Source organism: Hyla sarda, chromosome 1 (genome assembly GCF_029499605.1).
Source record: "Hyla sarda isolate aHylSar1 chromosome 1, aHylSar1.hap1, whole genome shotgun sequence".
Classification (NCBI taxonomy): domain Eukaryota; kingdom Metazoa; phylum Chordata; class Amphibia; order Anura; family Hylidae; genus Hyla; species Hyla sarda.
In genome coordinates, this window is record NC_079189.1 from 258,221,152 (window position 1) to 258,239,018 (window position 17,867).

Sequence of the window (17,867 nt, forward strand, 5' to 3'; positions counted from 1 at the left end):
TTACCGGGCCCTAAGATCTGTACCAGTCTGCGATCTGACGAGAGCAGGCGCGTTAAGCTTAGGATGGCCGTCGACAGCTTCACACCTTGTATACTGTGGATTTATGCATCAATAAATTCTTTTCGGAATCGGAGCGGAAGGCAGCAATAGAGCAAAATGTCAACGGCACCTGGGATTCCCAGCCAGTCTCCCATGCCAGTACTTACCGGGCCCTAAGCTGGGTAGCAGTCTGCGATCTGACGAGAGCAGACGCGTTCAGCTTAGGACGGCCATTGACAGCTTCATGCTTTTTATACTGTGCATTTAAGCATCAATAAATCCTTTTCGGAATCGGAGAGGAAGGCGGCAACAGAGCAAAATGTCAATAGCACCTTGGATTGCCAGCCAGTCTCCCATGCCCGTACTTGCCGGGCAGCAGTCTGCGATCTGACAAGAACAGGCACATTCAGCTTAGGATAGCCGTAGACGGCTTCACACCCTGTATACTGTGGATACTGTGGATTTAAGCATCAATAAATCCTTTTCGGAATCGGAACGGAAGGCGGCAAAAGAGCAAAATGTCAACGGCAGCCGGGATTCCCAGCCAGTGTCCCATGCCGGTACCTACCGGGCCCTAAGATCTGTACCAGACTGCGATCTGACGAGAGCAGGCGCGTTAAGCTTAGGATGGCCGTCGACAGCTTCACACCTTGTATACTGTGGATTTAAGCATCAATAAATTATTTTCGGAATCGGAGCGGAAGGCAGCAATAGAGCAAAATGTCAACGGCACCCGGGATTCCCAGCCAGTCTCCCATGCCAGTACTTACCGGGCCCTAAGCTGGGTAGCAGTCTGGAATCTGACAAGAGCAGGCGCGTTCAGCTTAGGATGGCCGTTGACATCTTCAGACTTGTATATTGTGGATTTAAGCATCAATAAATATTTTTTTAATCGGAGAGGAAGGCGGCAACAGAGCAAAATGTCAATGGCACCTTGGATTGCTAGCCAGTCTCCCATGCCGGTAACTGCCAGGCAGCAGTCTGCGATCTGAGGAGAGCAGGCACGTTCAGGCTTAGGATGGCCGTTGACAGCTTCACACCCTGTATATTGTGGATTTAAGCATCAATAAATCCTTTTCCGAATCGGAGCGGAAGGCGGCAACAGATTAAAATGTCAACTGCACCCGGGGTTCCCAGCCAGTCTCCCATGCAGGTACTACCAGGCCCTAAGCTGGGTAGCAGTCTGCGATCTGACGAGAGCAGGCGCGTTCAGCTTAGGATGGCTGTTGACATCTTTACACTTTGTATACTGTGGATTTAAGCATCAATAAATAATTTTCGGAATCGGAGCAGAAACAGAGCAAAATGTCAACTGCACCCGGGATTCCCAGCCAGTCTCCCATGCTGGTACTTACCAGGCCCGAAGCTGGGTAGCAGTCTGCGATCTGACGAGAACAGGCGCATTCAGCTTAGGATGGCCGTAGACATCTTCACACCCTGTATAGTGTGGATTTAAGCATCAATAAATCCTTTTCGGAATCGGAGCGTAAGGCGGCAACAGAGCAAAATGTCAACGGCAGCCGGGATTCCCAGCCAGTGTCCCATGCCGGTACTTACCGGGCCCTAAGATCTGTACCAGTCTGCGATCTGACGAGAGCAGGCGCGTTAGGCTTAGGATGGCCGTCGACAGCTTCACACCTTGTATACTGTGGATTTAAGCATCAATAAATTATTTTCGGATTCGGAGCGGAAGGCAGCAATAGAGCAAAATGTCAACGGCACCTGGGATTCCCAGCCAGTCTCCCATGCCAGTACTTACCGGGCCCTAAGCTGGGTAGCAGTCTGCAATCTGACGAGAGCAGGCACGTTCAGCTTAGAATGGCCATTGACAGCTTCATGCTTTTTATACTGTGCATTTAAGCATCAATAAATCCTTTTCGGCATCGAAGCGGAAGGCGGCTACAGAGCAAAATGTCAACGGCACCCGGGATTCCCAGCCAGTCTCCCATGCCAGTACTTACCGGGCCCTAAGCTGGGTAGCAGTCTGCGATCTGACGAGAGCAGGTGCGTTCAGCGTAGGATGGCCATTGACAGCTTCATGAATTTTATACTGTGCATTTAAGCATCAATAAATCCTTTTCGGAATCGGAGAGGAAGTCGGCAACAGAGCAAAATGTCAATAGCACCTTGGATTGCCAGCCAGTCTCCCATGCCCGTTCTCGCCGGGCAGCAGTCTGCGATCTGACAAGAACAGGCACATTCAGCTTAGGATAGCCGTAGACGGCTTCACACCCTGTATACTGTGGATTTAAGCATCAATAAATCCTTTTCGGAATCGGAGCGGAAGGCGGCTAAAGAGCAAAATGTCAACAACACCTGGGATTCCCAGCCAGTCTCCCATGCTGGTACTTACCGGGCCCTAAGCTGGGTAGCAGTCTGCGATCTGACGAGAGCAGGCGCGTCCAGCTTAGGATGGCTGTTGACAGCTTCATGCCCTTTATACTGTGCATTAAAGCATCAATAAATCCTTTTCGGAATCGGAACGGAAGGTGGCAACAGAGCAAAATGTCAACTGCACCCGGGATTCCCAGCCAGTCTCCCATGCCGGTACTTACTGGGCCCTAAGCTGGGTAGCAGTCTGCGATCTGACAAGAGCAGGCGCGTTCAGCTTAGGATGGCCGTTGACATATTCACGCCTTGTATATTGTGGATTTAAAAATCAATAAATATTTTTATTAATCGGAGAGGATGGCGGCAACAGAACAAAATGTCAATGGCACCTTGGATTGCCAGCCAGTCTCCCATGCCGGTAACTGCCGGGCAGCGGTCTGCGATCTGAGGAGAGCAGGCACGTTCAGGCTTAGGATGGCCGTTGACAGCTTCACACCCTGTATATTGTGGATTTAAGCATCAATAAATCCTTTTCCGAATCGGAGCGGAAGGCGGCAACAGATTAAAATGTCAACTGCACCCGGGATTCCCAGCCAGTCTCCCATGCTGGTACTTACCAGGCCCTAAGCTGGGTAGCAGTCTGCGATCTGACGAGAGCAGGCGCGTTCAGCTTAGGAAGGCCGTTAACAGCTTCACACTTTGTATACTGTGGATTTAAGCATCAATAAATAATTTTCGGAATCGGAGCAGAAACAGAGCAAAATGTCAACTGCACCTGGGATTCCCAGCCAGTCTCCCATGCTGGTACTTACCAGGCCCGAAGCTGGGTAGCATTCTGCGATCTGACGAGAACAGGCGCATTCGGCTTAGGATGGCCGTAGACATCTTCACACCCTGTATACTGTGGATTTAAGCATCAATAAATCCTTTTCGGAATCGGAGCGGAAGGCGGCAACAGAGCAAAATGTCAACGACACCTGGGATTCCCAGCCAGTTTCCCATGCTGGTACTTACCGGGCCCTAAGCTGGGTAGAATTCTGCGATCTGACGAGAGCAGGCGCGTTCAGCTTAGGATGGCCGTTGACAGCTTCTAGTCCTTTATACTGTGCATTTAACAATCAATAAATCCTTTTCGGAATCGGAACGGAAGGCGGCAACAGAGCAAAATGTCAACGGCAGCCGGGATTCCCAGCCAGTGTCCCATGCCGGTACTTACCGGGCCCTAAGATCTGTACCAGTCTGCGATCTGACGAGAGCAGGCGCGTTTAGCTTAGGATGGCCGTCGACAGCTTCACACCTTGTATACTGTGGATTTAAGCATCAATAAATTCTTTTCGGAATCGGAGCAGAAGGCAGTAATAGAGCAAAATGGCAACGGCACCCGGGATTCCCAGCCAGTCTCCCATGCCGGTACTTACTGGGCCCTAAGCTGCGTAGCAGTCTGCGATCTGACGAGAGCAGGCGCGTTCAGCTTAGGATGGCCGTTGACATCTTCACGCCTTGTATACTGTGGATTTAAGCATCAATAAATATTTTTTTTTATCGGAGAGGAAGGCGGCAACAGAGCAAAATGTCAATAGCACCTTGGATTGCCAGCCAGTCTCCCATGCCCGTACTTGCCGGGCAGCAGTCTGCGATCTGACAAGAACAGGCGCATTCAGCTTAGGATAGCCGTAGATGGCTTCACACCCTGTATACTGTGGATTTAAGCATCAATAACTCCTTTTCGAAATCGGAGCGTAAGGCGGCAACAGAGCAAAATGTCAACGACACCTGGGATTCCCAGCCAGTCTCCCATGCTGGTACTTACCGGGCCCTAAGCTGGGTAGCAGTCTGCGATCTGACGAGAGCAGGCGCGTTCAGCTTAGGATGGCCGTTGACATCTTCACACTTTCTATACTGTGGATTTAAGCATCAATAAATAATTTTCGGAATCGGAGCAGAAACAGAGCAAAATGTCAACTGCACCCGGGATTCCCAGCCAGTCTCCCATGCGGGTACTTACCAGGCCCGAAGCTGGGTAGCAGTCTGCGATCTGACGAGAACAGGCGCATTCAGCTTAGGATGGCCGTAGACATCTTCACACCCTGTATACTGTGGATTTAAGCATCAATAAATCCTTTTCGGAATCGGAGCGTAAGGCGGCAACAGAGCAAAATGTCAACGGCAGCCGGGATTCCCAGCCAGTGTCCCATGCCGGTACTTACCGGGCCCTAAGATCTGTACCAGTCTGCGATCTGACGAGAGCAGGCGCGTTAAGCTTAGGATGGCCGTTGACAGCTTCACACCTTGTATACTGTGGATTTAAGCATCAATAACTCCTTTTCGAAATCGGAGCGTAAGGCGGCAACAGAGCAAAATGTCAACGACACCTGGGATTCCCAGCCAGTCTCCCATGCTGGTACTTACCAGGCCCGAAGCTGGGTAGCAGTCTGCGATCTGACGAGAACAGGCGCATTCAGCTTAGGATGGCCGTAGACATCTTCACACCCTGTATACTGTGGATTTAAGCATCAATAAATCCTTTTCGGAATCGGCGCTGAAGGCGGCAACAGAGCAAAATGTCAACGACACCTGGGATTCCCAGCCAGTCTCCCATGCTGGTACTTACCAGGCCCGAAGCTGGGTAGCAGTCTGCGATCTGACGAGAACAGGCGCATTCAGCTTAGGATGACCGTCGACAGCTTCACACCTTGTATACTGTGGATTTAAGCATCAATAAATTATTTTCGGAATCGGAGCGGAAGGCAGCAATAGAGCAAAATGTCAACGGCACCCGGGATTCCCAGCCAGTCTCCCATGCCAGTACTTACCGGGCCCTAAGCTGGGTAGCAGTCTGCGATCTGACGAGAGCAGGCGCGTTCAGCTTAGGATGGCCATTGACAGCTTCATGCTTTATATACTGTGCATTTAAGCATCAATAAATCCTTTTCGGAATCGGAGAGGAAGGCGGCAACAGAGCAAAATGTCAATAGCACCTTGGATTGCCAGCCAGTCTCCCATGCCCGTACTTGCCGGGCAGCAGTCTGCGATCTGACAAGAACAGGCACATTCAGCTTAGGATAGCCGTAGACGGCTTCTCACCCTTTATACTGTGGATTTAAGCATCAATAAATCCTTTTCGGAATCGGAACGCAAGGCGGCTACAGAGCAAAATGTCAACAACACCTGGGATTCCCAACCAGTCTCCCATGCTGGTACTTACCGGACCCTAAGCTGGGTAGCATTCTGCGATCTGACGAGAGCAGGCGCGTTCAGCTTAGGGAAAAACCGAGAAAGAGGGGATGCAGAGGAGGACGTGCAGTCAGGGAGAGAAAAGAAACTCAAAGAACATATACTAAGAAAAACATGAACCTAGTCAAAATATTTAACCTCTCCACATATGTGTTGGATGAGGTACAACAAAGGGTCCTTGAAAAAGGGCTCTCTTTTTGCCCCACTTCGAAATCAAACAACTTCGACCTGTTCATGGATCTAAATAATTTCATACGCAAAATCACCATTAAGAGATTTTTCTCTCTTAAAGAGCATGATGGCTCTTCATCCGCTATCACTGCCAGTCAGGACTCTGACATGACACCTCCACCTATACATACAGAGCTTCGTCCTAAATCTTCTTTTTATCCCGTTCATGCGAAAGGCCACTTTATAGACACTTTCTCTAATCTAGTCCAAACAGACTTTGATAGACTGACCAAGGACACCACAAAGAAATATTCTTCTAATCTTACACATGTCGAAAGTATAGCGATAAAATCGCTTTCTGATAACAAATCTATCATTATCCGCCCTGCCGATAAGGGGGGCGGGATAGTCATACTCAATAGGGATGACTATATCACAGAGGCTCACAGACTCCTGTCAGATAGCATGTACTATCGTCCCATCTCACACAATCCTACGAAGCAATTTTGTAAGGAATTGTTACTATTGGTTGAGTCTGGTGTCTCCCAAGGCATTCTATCCAAGTCTGAGAGGGACTTCATACTCATTGAGGAACCTGCCCTGCCATTATTCTACTATCTACCCAAAATCCACAAAAACATCACTAATCCCCCCGGCAGACCCATAATTTCAGGAATCAATTCCCTGTCCTCACACCTTGCTCACTATATTGACCTACTTCTACAGAACCATGTCACCAATCTCAAATCACATCTTAAAGACACCACAGAGTTCATCAAATCCATTTTGGAAGTTCCATGGTCTACAGATTATCTTTTTGTTACAATGGATATTGCATCTTTATACACAGTGATTGAACATCAAGCAGGTATCAAAGCCGTTGCACATTTCATCTCCAATGACCCCAATATGCCCGCAGCCCAGGTAGATTTTATTCTACAAGGGCTCAATTTCATTTTAACACACAATTATTTTGAATTTCTGGGCCAACTGTACATGCAACATACAGGCACTGCCATGGGGTCAAAGGTAGCCCCTAGCTTCGCAAATTTATTTGTGGGGCTATTCGAGGAACGTTTTGTTTACACACACCCTTTGTTTATCAACTGTATATACTATCGGAGATACATCGACGATATATTCATAATCTGGAAGGGCGATAGGTCTGCACTGGATGAGTATCTTTCATATCTTAATACCAATGATTGGTCTCTACGGTTTACACAGTCAGTTTACACCAATCATGCTGAGTTTCTAGACGTTTTGGTTTCCCATGATGATACGTCAATTTTTACAAAAACATACTTCAAGCCAGTTGACAGTAATAGTTACCTCAATTTTGATAGTAGCCATTTCAAAAAGTGGCTGGTTAATGTACCTTTTGGGCAATTTAAAAGAATAAGGAGAAATTGCACAAGGGAGGAGGATTTTATTTCTCAGAGTAATATTCTAAAAGCCAGGTTCAAAGCGAAGGGCTATCCTACCTCCCTTGTGCAATCTTCTTTTAGTAGAGCTCTCTCTCTCGATCAAGCTAAATGTCTACTTCCCAAGGCGGATGTTGCATCTACTAGCATCACTAATCGTTCTACAAATTTCATAACTACTTACAGTAGAGAACACCAAGACATCAGAAAGATTCTAACCAAGCATTGGTCCATCTTAACCGCAGACCCCCATCTCAACAGCCTTCTTCCATCTAAACCTCCCATCACATTTCGTAGAGCTCGTACCTTGCGTAATCTGGTAGCTCCCAGTAAGCTGAAATCTCAGATTACATTTTCCTCCACCTTTCTTGACACTATAGGGAGCTACCGTTGCGGTTTGGCACGGTGTAAATGCTGTTCCAATATTGCACATAAATGCAAAACCTTTACCTCCACTACTACGGGGGATACTTTCCCCATAAAATCATTGTTGAACTGTGGATCTCAATACATTGTATATGTATTGCAGTGCCCTTGTGGCTTGCAATACGTGGGAAGGACGATCAGATGTTTTAGGGAACGCCTCAATAAACATCGGAGCAATACAGCTCATGGTTTTCTCCTACACAGTGTTTCTCGACATCTGACTGAGAAACACAGTGGGGATTTCAATTGTATTTTGGCTACCCCCATTGAACAGATTACAAAGAGTGTGAACCAGAGATTCAATACGTTAAGGAGGAGGGAAAATTTCTGGATTCACACCCTGGGCACCCTAACACCCAGAGGTCTGAACGAAATGATAGAATGTAATCTGTAATACGCTAAATTAAGAATATTATTATTACTATTTTTAAAAAATTTTTGAATATTTTAAACATTTAATATATCTTATAAATAATTATATTTTTTTCACACACCTTCTTATCCCAGATCGGACATGTTTTGTTTTACATATCACTTTGTGTTTTTAGCTTATAATAATCCGCACTAAGGGATATTATATATCTATACATTTTTATATATATTTCTCTATTATAGTTTTAGAACGCCAGGACATATATCATCCATACGTAGTGATATATGTTGGTCTCTATTTGGCTTTAATCTTTTACCTTGTTTAACATATTTCTTTTTAATTGGGCTTTTTTGCTTATTCTAACCCTATGAGTACCACAGTCTAATATTCCATGAGGGCGCTACACCAGAAAAATCGGTGTGAGCACTACATGATCCATTCATTCACACATGTATGTTTATATGCCAAATTTGCGCATACTTTGAATTTTTCAACTTCCCCATTTATATGGCATATATGTCTAGTAGTCTATTTTCTTCCATTCATTATATATTGATTTTATGCATCTTTGCACTTCCATTAGTTTCACTACATTATCTTACCTTCTTCCAAATTACCTCTGACAGCTCAATTTCGGTCAATTCCGTTGTCTCTGAACACCTACTGGTTCATTCCGGTCACGTGACGATCGTCTCATAGTAACGCATCTGTGGCCCTTGTATTCGTTGGCTGTTTTTGGTCCTATGACGTCCGGCCCGATGCCCGTGACCATAGTATTTGTTTATCAACAATACTGGTGCGTGTAAGGGGGTGGCGTCTGTGACAGCATCCGGACCGCGGCATTGTCCGGATGTTTACATCTGGTATTAGCATCGGCTCATCCAGCATGCGCCGGATGTTTACCTTTGACGGTCCGGACACTGCCAACGGAGATCGATGTTCTGTATGCCTGTTTTACATTCCTTACTGTATTATTAAGATGGCTTTTGTGATTTTATATTCACAACGGTCTGATACAATTGTTAAATGTATACTGGATGTTTTTTTAGACTCATTTATTATATTCTGTTTTTTGCATCATGTGACATAAACATGTTTGGCTCCTCCCACTTAAGTGGTTGGCGCCCATTTTGTACATATTTAAACTCTGCATATCTCACTGCATGTATTCTGATCTGAAGAAGGGGGTGGCTCCCCCGAAACGCGTAATCCACTTTATTGTTTTATCTATTGCAATAAACCTCCCAGTGTTTTGTACCATTGCTACATCTCTGGCTTCGGTTTTATTCCATTGGAGTCTGCAGCGCCTTTAAGAGGTCTTTTTCTCAACTTCCATATCACAAGCTCTATCAGGATTGGTCTTCCTCCTTTTCCTGTGACCTCCGGCTTAGCAGCGGTTCCAGTACTCCGTGAACTTTTGTAACCCCACTGTGGGTTGATATGCAAGTTCTGACTTGCTCTCAGGTGAGCAGCCACTACCTAGGGGTCATTCATTTTGACCACAAACTGCTGTAATATTCCATTCCCATACGGTATCACACGAGGCGCCTCCCTCTGGTCTCTCCTTTTTTCTTTCTACAGGTCTTCAGCTTAGGGTGGCCGTTGACAGCTTCATGCCCTTTATACTGTGCATTTAAGCATCAATAAATCCTTTTCCGAATCGGAGCGGAAGGCGGCAACAGAGCAAAATGTCAACTGCACCCTGGATTCCTAGCCAGTCTCCCATGCCGGTACTTACTGGGCCCTAAGCTGGGTAGCAGTCTGTGATCTGACGAGAGCAGGCGCGTTCAGCTTAGGATGGCCGTTGACTTCTTTACGCCTTGTATATTGTGGATTTAAGCATCAATAAATATTTTTATTAATCGGAGAAGAAGGCGGCAACAGAGCAAAATGTCAATGGCACCTTGGATTGCCAGCCAGTCTCCCATGCCGGTATCTGCCGGGCAGCAGTCTGCGATCTGAGGAGAGCAGGCACATTCAGGCTTAGGATGGCCGTTGACAGCTTCACACCCTGTATATTGTGGATTTAAGCATCAATAAATCCTTTTCCGAATCGGAGCGGAAGGCGGCAACAGATTAAAATGTCAACTGCACCCGGGATTCCCAGCCAGTCTCCCATGCTGGTACTTACCAGGCCCTAAGCTGGGTAGCAGTCTGCGATCTGACGAGAGCAGGCGCGTTCAGCTTAGGATGGCCGTTGACAGCTTCACACTTTGTATACTGTGCATTTAAGCATCAATAAATCCTTTTCGGAATCGGAACGGAAGGCGGCAACAGAGCAAAATGTCAACGGCAGCCGGGATTCCCAGCCAGTGTCCCATGCCGGTACTTACCGGGCCCTAAGATCTGTACCAGTCTGCGATCTGACGAAAGCAGGCGCGTTAAGCTTAGGATGGCCGTCGACAGCTTCACACCTTGTATACTGTGGATTTAAGCATCAATAAATTCTTTTCGGAATCGGAGCGGAAGGCAGCAATAGAGCAAAATGTCAACGGCACCCGGGATTCCCAGCCAGTCTCCCATGCCAGTACTTATCGGGCCCTAAGCTGGGTAGCAGTCTGCGTTCTGACGAGAGCAGGTGCGTTCAGCTTAGGATGGCCATTTACAGCTTCATGAATTTTATACTGTGCATTTAAGCATCAATTAATCCTTTTCGGAATCGGAGAGGAAGGCGGCAACAGAGCAAAATGTCAATAGCACCTTGGATTGCCAGCCAGTCTCCCATGCCCGTTCTTGCCGGGCAGCAGTCTGCGATCTGACAAGAACAGGCACATTCAGCTTAGGTTAGCCGTGGACGGCTTCACACCCTGTATACTGTGGATTTAAGCATCAATAAATCCTTTTCGGAATCGGAGCGGAAGGCGGCTAAAGAGCAAAATGTCAACAACACCTGGGATTCCCAGCCAGTCTCCCATGCTGGTACTTACCGGGCCCTAAGCTGGGTAGCAGTCTGCGATCTGACGAGAGCAGGCACGTTCAGCTTAGGATGGCCGTTGACAGCTTCACGCCCTTTATACTGTGCATTTAAGCATCAATAAATTCTTTTCGGAATCAGAACGGAAGGTGGCAACAGAGCAAAATGTCAACTGCACCCGGGATTCCCAGCCAGTCTCCCATGCCGGTACTTACTGGGCCCTAAGCTGGGTAGCAGTCTGCGATCTGACAAGAGCAGGCGCGTTCAGCTTAGGATGGCCGTTGACATCTTCATGCCTTGTATATTGTGGATTTAAGCATCAATAAATATTTTTATTAATCGGAGAGGATGGCGGCAACAGAGCAAAATGTCAATGGCACCTTGGATTGCCAGCCAGTCTCCCATGCCGGTAACTGCCGGGCAGCAGCCTGCAATCTGAGGAGAGCAGGCACGTTCAGGCTTAGGATGGCCGTTGACAGCTTCACACCCTGTGTATTGTGGATTTAAGCATCAATAAATCCTTTTCGGAATCGGAACGGAAGGCGGCAACAGAGCAAAATGTCAACGGCAGCCGGGATTCCCAGCCAGTGTCCCATGCCGGTACTTACCGGGCCCTAAGATCTGTACCAGTCTGCGATCTGACGAGAGCAGGCACGTTAAGCTTAGGATGGCCGTCGACAGCTTCACACCTTGTATACTGTGGATTTAAGCATCAATAAATTATTTTCGGAATCGGAGCGGAAGGCAGCAATAGAGCAAAATGTCAACGGCACCCGGGATTCCCAGCAAGTCTCCCATGCCAGTACTTACTGGGCCCTAAGCTGGGTAGCAGTCTGCGATCTGACGAGAGCAGGCGCGTTCAGCTTAGGATGGCCATTGACAGCTTCATGATTTTTACACTGTGCATTTAAGCATCAATAAATCCTTTTCGGAATAGGAGAGGAAGGCGGCAACAGAGCAAAATGTCAATAGCACCTTGGATTGCCAGCCAGTCTCCCATGCCCGTACTTGCCGGGCAGCAGTCTGCGATCTGACAAGAACAGGCACATTCAGCTTAGGATAGCCGTAGACGGCTTCACACCCTGTATACTGTGGATTTAAGCATCAATAAATCCTTTTCGGAATCGGAGCGGAAGGCGGCTAAAGAGCAAAATGTCAACAACACCTGGGATTCCCAGCCAGTCTCCCATGCCCGTACTTGCCGGGCAGCAGTCTGCGATCTGACGAGAGCAGGCGCGTTCAGCTTAGGATGGCCGTTGACAGCTTCACACCCTTTATACTGTGCATTTAAGCATCAATAAATCCTTTTCCGAATCGGAGCGGAAGGCGGCAACAGATTAAAATGTCTACTGCACCCGGAATTCCCAGCCAGTCTCCCATGCCAGTACTTACCGGGCCCTAAGCTGGGTAGCAGTCTGCGATCTGGCGAGAGCAGGCGCGTTCAGCTTAGGATGGCCATTGACAGCTTCATGCTTTTTATACTGTGCATTTAAGCATCAATAAATCCTTTTCGGAATCGGAACGGAAGGCGGCAACAGAGCAAAATGTCAACTGCACCCGGGATTCCCAGCCAGTCTCCCATGCCGGTACTTACTGGGCCCTAAGCTGGGTAGCAGTCTGCGATCTGACGAGAGCAGGCGCGTTCAGCTTAGGATGGCCGTTGACAGCATCACACTTTGTATACTGTGGATTTAAGCATCAATAAATATTTTTATTAATCGGAGAGGAAGGCGGCAACAGAGCAAAATGTCAATGGCACCTTGGATTGCCAGCCAGTTTCCAATGCCGGTAACTGCCGGGCAGCAGTCTGCGATCTGAGGAGAGCAGGCACGTTCAGGCTTAGGATGGCCGTTGACAGCTTCACACCCTGTATATTGTGGATTTAAGCATCAATAAATTATTTTCCGAATCGGAGCGGAAGGCGGCAACAGATTAAATTGTCAACTGCACCCGGGATTCCCAGCCAGTCTCCCATACTGGTACTTACCAGGCCCTAAGCTGGGTAGCAGTCTGTCATCTGACGAGAGCAGGCGCGTTCAGCTTAGGATGGCCGTTGACAGCATCACACTTTGTATACTGTGGATTTAAGCATCAATAAATAATTTTCGGAATCGGAGCAGAAACAGAGCAAAATGTCAACTGCACCCGGGATTCCCAGCCAGTCTCCCATGCTGGTACTTACCAGACCCGAAGCTGGGTAGCGGTCTGCGATCTGACGAGAACAGGCGCATACAGCTTAGGATGGCCGTAGACATCTTCACACCCTGTATACTGTGGATTTAAGCATCAATAAATCCTTTTCGGCATCGGAGCAGAAGGCGGCAACGACACCTGGGATTCTAGCCAGTCTCCCATGCTGGTACTTACCGGGCCCTAAGCTGGGTAGCAGTCTGCGATCTGATGAGAGCAGGCGCGTTCAGCTTAGGATGGCCGTTGACAGCTTCACACCTTGTATACTGTGCATTTAAGCATCAGTAAATCCTTTTCGGAATCGGAACGGAAGGCGGCAACAGAGCAAAATGTCAACGGCAGCCGGGATTCCCAGCCAGTGTCCCATGCCGGTACTTACCGGGCCCTAAGATCTGTACCAGTCTGCGATCTGACGAGAACAGGCGCATTCAGCTTAGGATGGCCGTAGACATCTTCACACCCTGTATACTGTGGATTTAAGCATCAATAAATCCTTTTCGGAATCGGAGCGTAAGGCGGCAACAGAGCAAAATGTCAACGACACCTGGGATTCCCAGCCAGTCTCCCATGCTGGTACTTACCGGGCCCTAAGCTGGGTAGCAGTCTACGATCTGACGAGAGCTGGCGCGTTCAGCTTAGGATGGCCGTTGACAGCTTGTCGCCCTTTATACTGTGCATTTAAGCATCAATAAATCCTTTTCGGAATCGGAACAGAAGGCGGCAACAGAGCAAAATGTCAACGGCAGCCGGGATTCCCAGCCAGTGTCCCATGCCGGTACTTACCGGGCCCTAAGATCTGTACCAGTCTGCGATCTGATGAGAGCTGGCGCATTAAGCTTAGGATGGCCGTCGACAGCTTCACACCTTGTATACTGTGGATTTAAGCATCAATAAATTCTTTTCGGAATCGGAGCGGAAGGCAGCAATAGAGCAAAATGTCAACGGCACCTGGGATTCCCAGCCAGTCTCCACTGCCAGTACTTACCGGGCCCTAAGCTGGGTAGCAGTCTGCGATCTGACGAGAGCAGGCGCGTTCAGCTTACGATGGCCATTGACAGCTTCATGCTTTTTATACTGTGCATTTAAGCATCAATAAATCCTTTTCGGAATCGGAGAGGAAGGCGGCAACAGAGCAAAATGTCAATAGCATCTTGGATTGCCAGCCAGTCTCCCATGCCCGTACTTGCCGGGCAGCAGTCTGCGATCTGACAAGAACAGGCACATTCAGCTTAGGATAGCCGTAGACGGCTTCACACCCTGTATACTGTGGATTTAAGCATCAATAAATCATTTTCGGAATCGAAGCGGAAGGCGGCTACAGAGCAAAATGTCAACAACACCTGGGATTCCCAGCCAGTCTCCCATGCTGGTACTTAACGGGCCCTAAGCTGGGTAGCAGTCTGCGATCTGACGAGAGCAGGCACGTTCAGCTTAGGATGGCCGTTGACAGCTTCACACTTTGTATACTGTGGATTTAAGCATCAATAAATAATTTTCGGAATCGGAGCAGAAACAGAGCAAAATGTCAACTGCACCCGGGATTCCCAGCCAGTATCCCATGCTGGTACTTACCAGGCCCGAAGCTGGGAAGCAGTCTGCGATCTGACGAGAACAGGCGCATTCAGCTTAGGATGGCCGTAGACATCTTCACACCCTGTATACTGTGCATATAAGCATCAATAAATCCTTTTCGGAATCGGAGTGGAAGGCGGCAACAGAGCAAAATGTCAACGGCAGCCGGGATTCCCAGCCAGTGTCCCATGCCGGTACTTACCGGGCCCTAAGATCTGTACCAGTCTGCGATCTGACGAGAGCTGGCGCGTTAAGCTTAGGATGGCCGTCGACAGCTTCACACCTTGTATACTGTGGATTTAAGCATCAATAAATTATTTTCGCAATCGAATCGGAGGGCAGCAATAGAGCAAAATGTCAACGGCACCTGGGATTCCCAGCCAGTCTCCCATGCCAGTACTTACCGGGCCCTAAGCTGGGTAGCAGTCTGCGATCTGACGAGAGCAGGCGCGTTCAGCTTAGGATGGCCGTTGACAGCTTCTCGCCCTTTATACTGTGCATTTAAGCATCAATAAATCCTTTTCGGAATCGGAACGGAAGGCGGCAACAGAGCAAAATGTCAACAGCAGCCGGGATTCCCAGCCAGTGTCTCATGCCGGTACTTACCGGGCCCTAAAATCTGTACCAGTCTGCGATCTGACGAGAGCAGGCGAGTTAAGCTTAGGATGGCCGTCGACAGCTTCACACCTTGTATACTGTGGATTTAAGCATCAATAAATCCTTTTCGGAATCGGAGCGGAAGGCGGCTACAGAGCAAAATGTCAACAACACCTGGGATTCCCAGCCAGTCTCCCATGCTGGTACTTACCGGGCCTAAGCTGGGTAGCAGTCTGCGATCTGACGAGAGCAGGCGCGTTCAGCTTAGGATGGCCGTTGACAGCTTCACGCCCTTTATACTGTGCATTTAAGCATCAATAAATAATTTACCGAATCGGAGCGGAAGGCGGCAACAGAGCAAAATGTCAACTGCACCCGGGATTCCCAGCCAGTCTCCCATGCTGGTACTTACCGGGCCCTAAGCTGGGTAGCAGTCTGCGATCTGACGAGAGCAGGCGCGTTCAGCTTAGGATGGCCGTTGACAGCTTCACACTTTGTATACTGTGGATTTAAGCATCAATAAATAATTTTCGGAATCGGAGCAGAAACAGAGCAAAATGTCAACTGCACCCGGGATTCCCAGCCAGTCTCCCATGCTGGTACTTACCAGGCCCAAAGCTGGGTAGGAGTCTGCGATCTGACGAGAACAGGCGCATTCAGCTTAGGATGGTCGTAGACAACTTCACACCCTGTATACTGTGGATTTAAGCATCAATAAATCCTTTTCGGAATCGGAGCGGTAGGCGGCAACAGAGCAAAATGTCAACGACACCTGGGATTCCCAGCCAGTCTCCCATGCTGGTACTTTCCGGGCCCTAAGCTGGGTAGCAGTCTGCGATCTGACGAGAGCAGGCACGTTCAGCTTAGGATGGCCGTTGACAGCTTCTTGCCCTTTATACTGTGCATTTAAGCATCAATAAATCCTTTTCGGAATCGGAAACGGAAGGCGGCAACAGAGCAAAATGTCAACGGCAGCCGGGATTCCCAGCCAGTGTCCCATGCCGGTACTTACCGGGCCCTAAGATCTGTACCAGTCTGCGATCTGACAAGAGCAGGCGCGTTAAGCTTAGGATGGCCGTCGACAGCTTCACACCTTGAATACTGTGGATTTAAGCATCAATAAAGCAAAATGTCAACGGCACCCGGGATTCCCAGCCAGTCTCCCATGCCAGTACTTACCGGGCCCTAAGCTGGGTAGCAATCTGTGATCTGACGAGAGCAGGCGCGTTCAGCTTAGGATGGCCATTGACAGCTTCATGCTTTTTATACTGTGCATTTAAGCATCAATAAATCCTTTTCGGAATCGGAAACGGAAGGCGGCAACAGAGCAAAATGTCAACGGCAGCCGGGATTCCCAGCCAGTGTCCCATGCCGGTACTTACCGGGCCCTAAGATCTGTACCAGTCTGCGATCTGACAAGAGCAGGCGCGTTAAGCTTAGGATGGCCGTCGACAGCTTCACACCTTGTATACTGTGGATTTAAGCATCAATAAAGCAAAATGTCAACGGCACCCGGGATTCCCAGCCAGTCTCCCATGCCAGTACTTACCGGGCCCTAAGCTGGGTAGCAATCTGTGATCTGACGAGAGCAGGCGCGTTCAGCTTAGGATGGCCATTGACAGCTTCATGCTTTTTATACTGTGCATTTAAGCATCAATAAATCCTTTTCGGAATCGGAGAGGAAGGCGGCAACAGAGCAAAATGTCAATAGCACCTTGGATTGCCAGCCAGTCTCCCATGCCCGTACTTGCCGGGCAGCAGTCTGCGATCTGACAAGAACAGGCACATTCAGCTTAGGATAGCCGTAGACGGCTTCACACCCTGTATACTGTGGATTTAAGCATCAATAAATCCTTTTCGGAATCGGAGCGGAAGGTAGCTACAGAGCAAAATGTCAACAACACCTGGGATTCCCAGCCAGTCTCCCATGCTGGTACTTACCGAGCCCAAAGCTGGGTAGCAGTCTGCGATCTGACGAGAGCAGGCGCGTTCAGCTTAGGATGGCCGTTGACAGCTTCACGCCCATTATACTGTGCATTTAAGCATCAATAAATCCTTTTCCGAATCGGAGCGGAAGGCGGCAACAGAGCAAAATGTCAACTGCACCCGGGATTCCCAGCCAGTCTCCCATGCCGGTACTTACTGGACCCTAAGCTGGGTAGCAGTCTGCGATCTGACGAAAGAAGGCGCATTCAGCTTAGGATGGCCGTTGACAGCTTCACGCCTTGTATACTATGGATTTAAGCATCAATAAATATTTTTATTAATCGGAGAGGAAGGCGGCAACAGAGCAAAATGTCAATGGCACCTTGGATTGCCAGCCAGTCTCCCATGCCGCTATCTGCCGGGAAGCAGTCTGCGATCTGACAAGAACAGGCGCATTCAGCTTAGGATAGCCGTAGACGGCTTCACACCCTGTATATTGTGGATTTAAGCATCAATAAATCCTTTTCGGAATCGAAGCAAAATGTCTACAGAGCTACAGAGCAAAATGTCAACAACACCTGAGATTCCCAGCCAGTCTCCCATGCTGGTACTTACCAGGCCCTAAGCTGGGTAGCAGTCTGCGATCTGACAAGAGCAGGCGCGTTCAGCT

The 17,867-nt window shown here is 48.5% G+C and overlaps 18 pseudogenes; all 18 read right to left on the reverse strand.

The window, feature by feature from the left end:
* Positions 1 to 1,749: 1,749 nt before the first annotated feature.
* On the reverse strand, positions 1,750 to 1,869 carry LOC130352890 (5S ribosomal RNA; annotated as a pseudogene).
* Positions 1,870 to 1,951: 82 nt separating this feature from the next.
* On the reverse strand, positions 1,952 to 2,071 carry LOC130347762 (5S ribosomal RNA; annotated as a pseudogene).
* Positions 2,072 to 2,343: 272 nt separating this feature from the next.
* LOC130323356 (5S ribosomal RNA) lies at positions 2,344 to 2,463 on the reverse strand (annotated as a pseudogene).
* Positions 2,464 to 3,739: 1,276 nt separating this feature from the next.
* Positions 3,740 to 3,859, reverse strand: LOC130333105 (5S ribosomal RNA; annotated as a pseudogene).
* A 272-nt stretch (positions 3,860 to 4,131) lies between these two features.
* Positions 4,132 to 4,251, reverse strand: LOC130313805 (5S ribosomal RNA; annotated as a pseudogene).
* A 479-nt stretch (positions 4,252 to 4,730) lies between these two features.
* On the reverse strand, positions 4,731 to 4,850 carry LOC130352514 (5S ribosomal RNA; annotated as a pseudogene).
* An 82-nt stretch (positions 4,851 to 4,932) lies between these two features.
* On the reverse strand, positions 4,933 to 5,052 carry LOC130352927 (5S ribosomal RNA; annotated as a pseudogene).
* Positions 5,053 to 5,134: 82 nt separating this feature from the next.
* On the reverse strand, positions 5,135 to 5,254 carry LOC130315701 (5S ribosomal RNA; annotated as a pseudogene).
* A 4,826-nt stretch (positions 5,255 to 10,080) lies between these two features.
* Positions 10,081 to 10,200, reverse strand: LOC130350483 (5S ribosomal RNA; annotated as a pseudogene).
* A 284-nt stretch (positions 10,201 to 10,484) lies between these two features.
* LOC130324281 (5S ribosomal RNA) lies at positions 10,485 to 10,604 on the reverse strand (annotated as a pseudogene).
* Positions 10,605 to 10,876: 272 nt separating this feature from the next.
* Positions 10,877 to 10,996, reverse strand: LOC130346442 (5S ribosomal RNA; annotated as a pseudogene).
* A 677-nt stretch (positions 10,997 to 11,673) lies between these two features.
* Positions 11,674 to 11,793, reverse strand: LOC130352213 (5S ribosomal RNA; annotated as a pseudogene).
* Positions 11,794 to 15,029: 3,236 nt separating this feature from the next.
* On the reverse strand, positions 15,030 to 15,149 carry LOC130352894 (5S ribosomal RNA; annotated as a pseudogene).
* Positions 15,150 to 15,634: 485 nt separating this feature from the next.
* Positions 15,635 to 15,754, reverse strand: LOC130352616 (5S ribosomal RNA; annotated as a pseudogene).
* A 277-nt stretch (positions 15,755 to 16,031) lies between these two features.
* Positions 16,032 to 16,151, reverse strand: LOC130335607 (5S ribosomal RNA; annotated as a pseudogene).
* A 250-nt stretch (positions 16,152 to 16,401) lies between these two features.
* On the reverse strand, positions 16,402 to 16,521 carry LOC130352905 (5S ribosomal RNA; annotated as a pseudogene).
* Positions 16,522 to 16,771: 250 nt separating this feature from the next.
* LOC130352906 (5S ribosomal RNA) lies at positions 16,772 to 16,891 on the reverse strand (annotated as a pseudogene).
* A 272-nt stretch (positions 16,892 to 17,163) lies between these two features.
* LOC130339199 (5S ribosomal RNA) lies at positions 17,164 to 17,283 on the reverse strand (annotated as a pseudogene).
* Between the last annotated feature and the right edge of the window lie 584 nt (positions 17,284 to 17,867).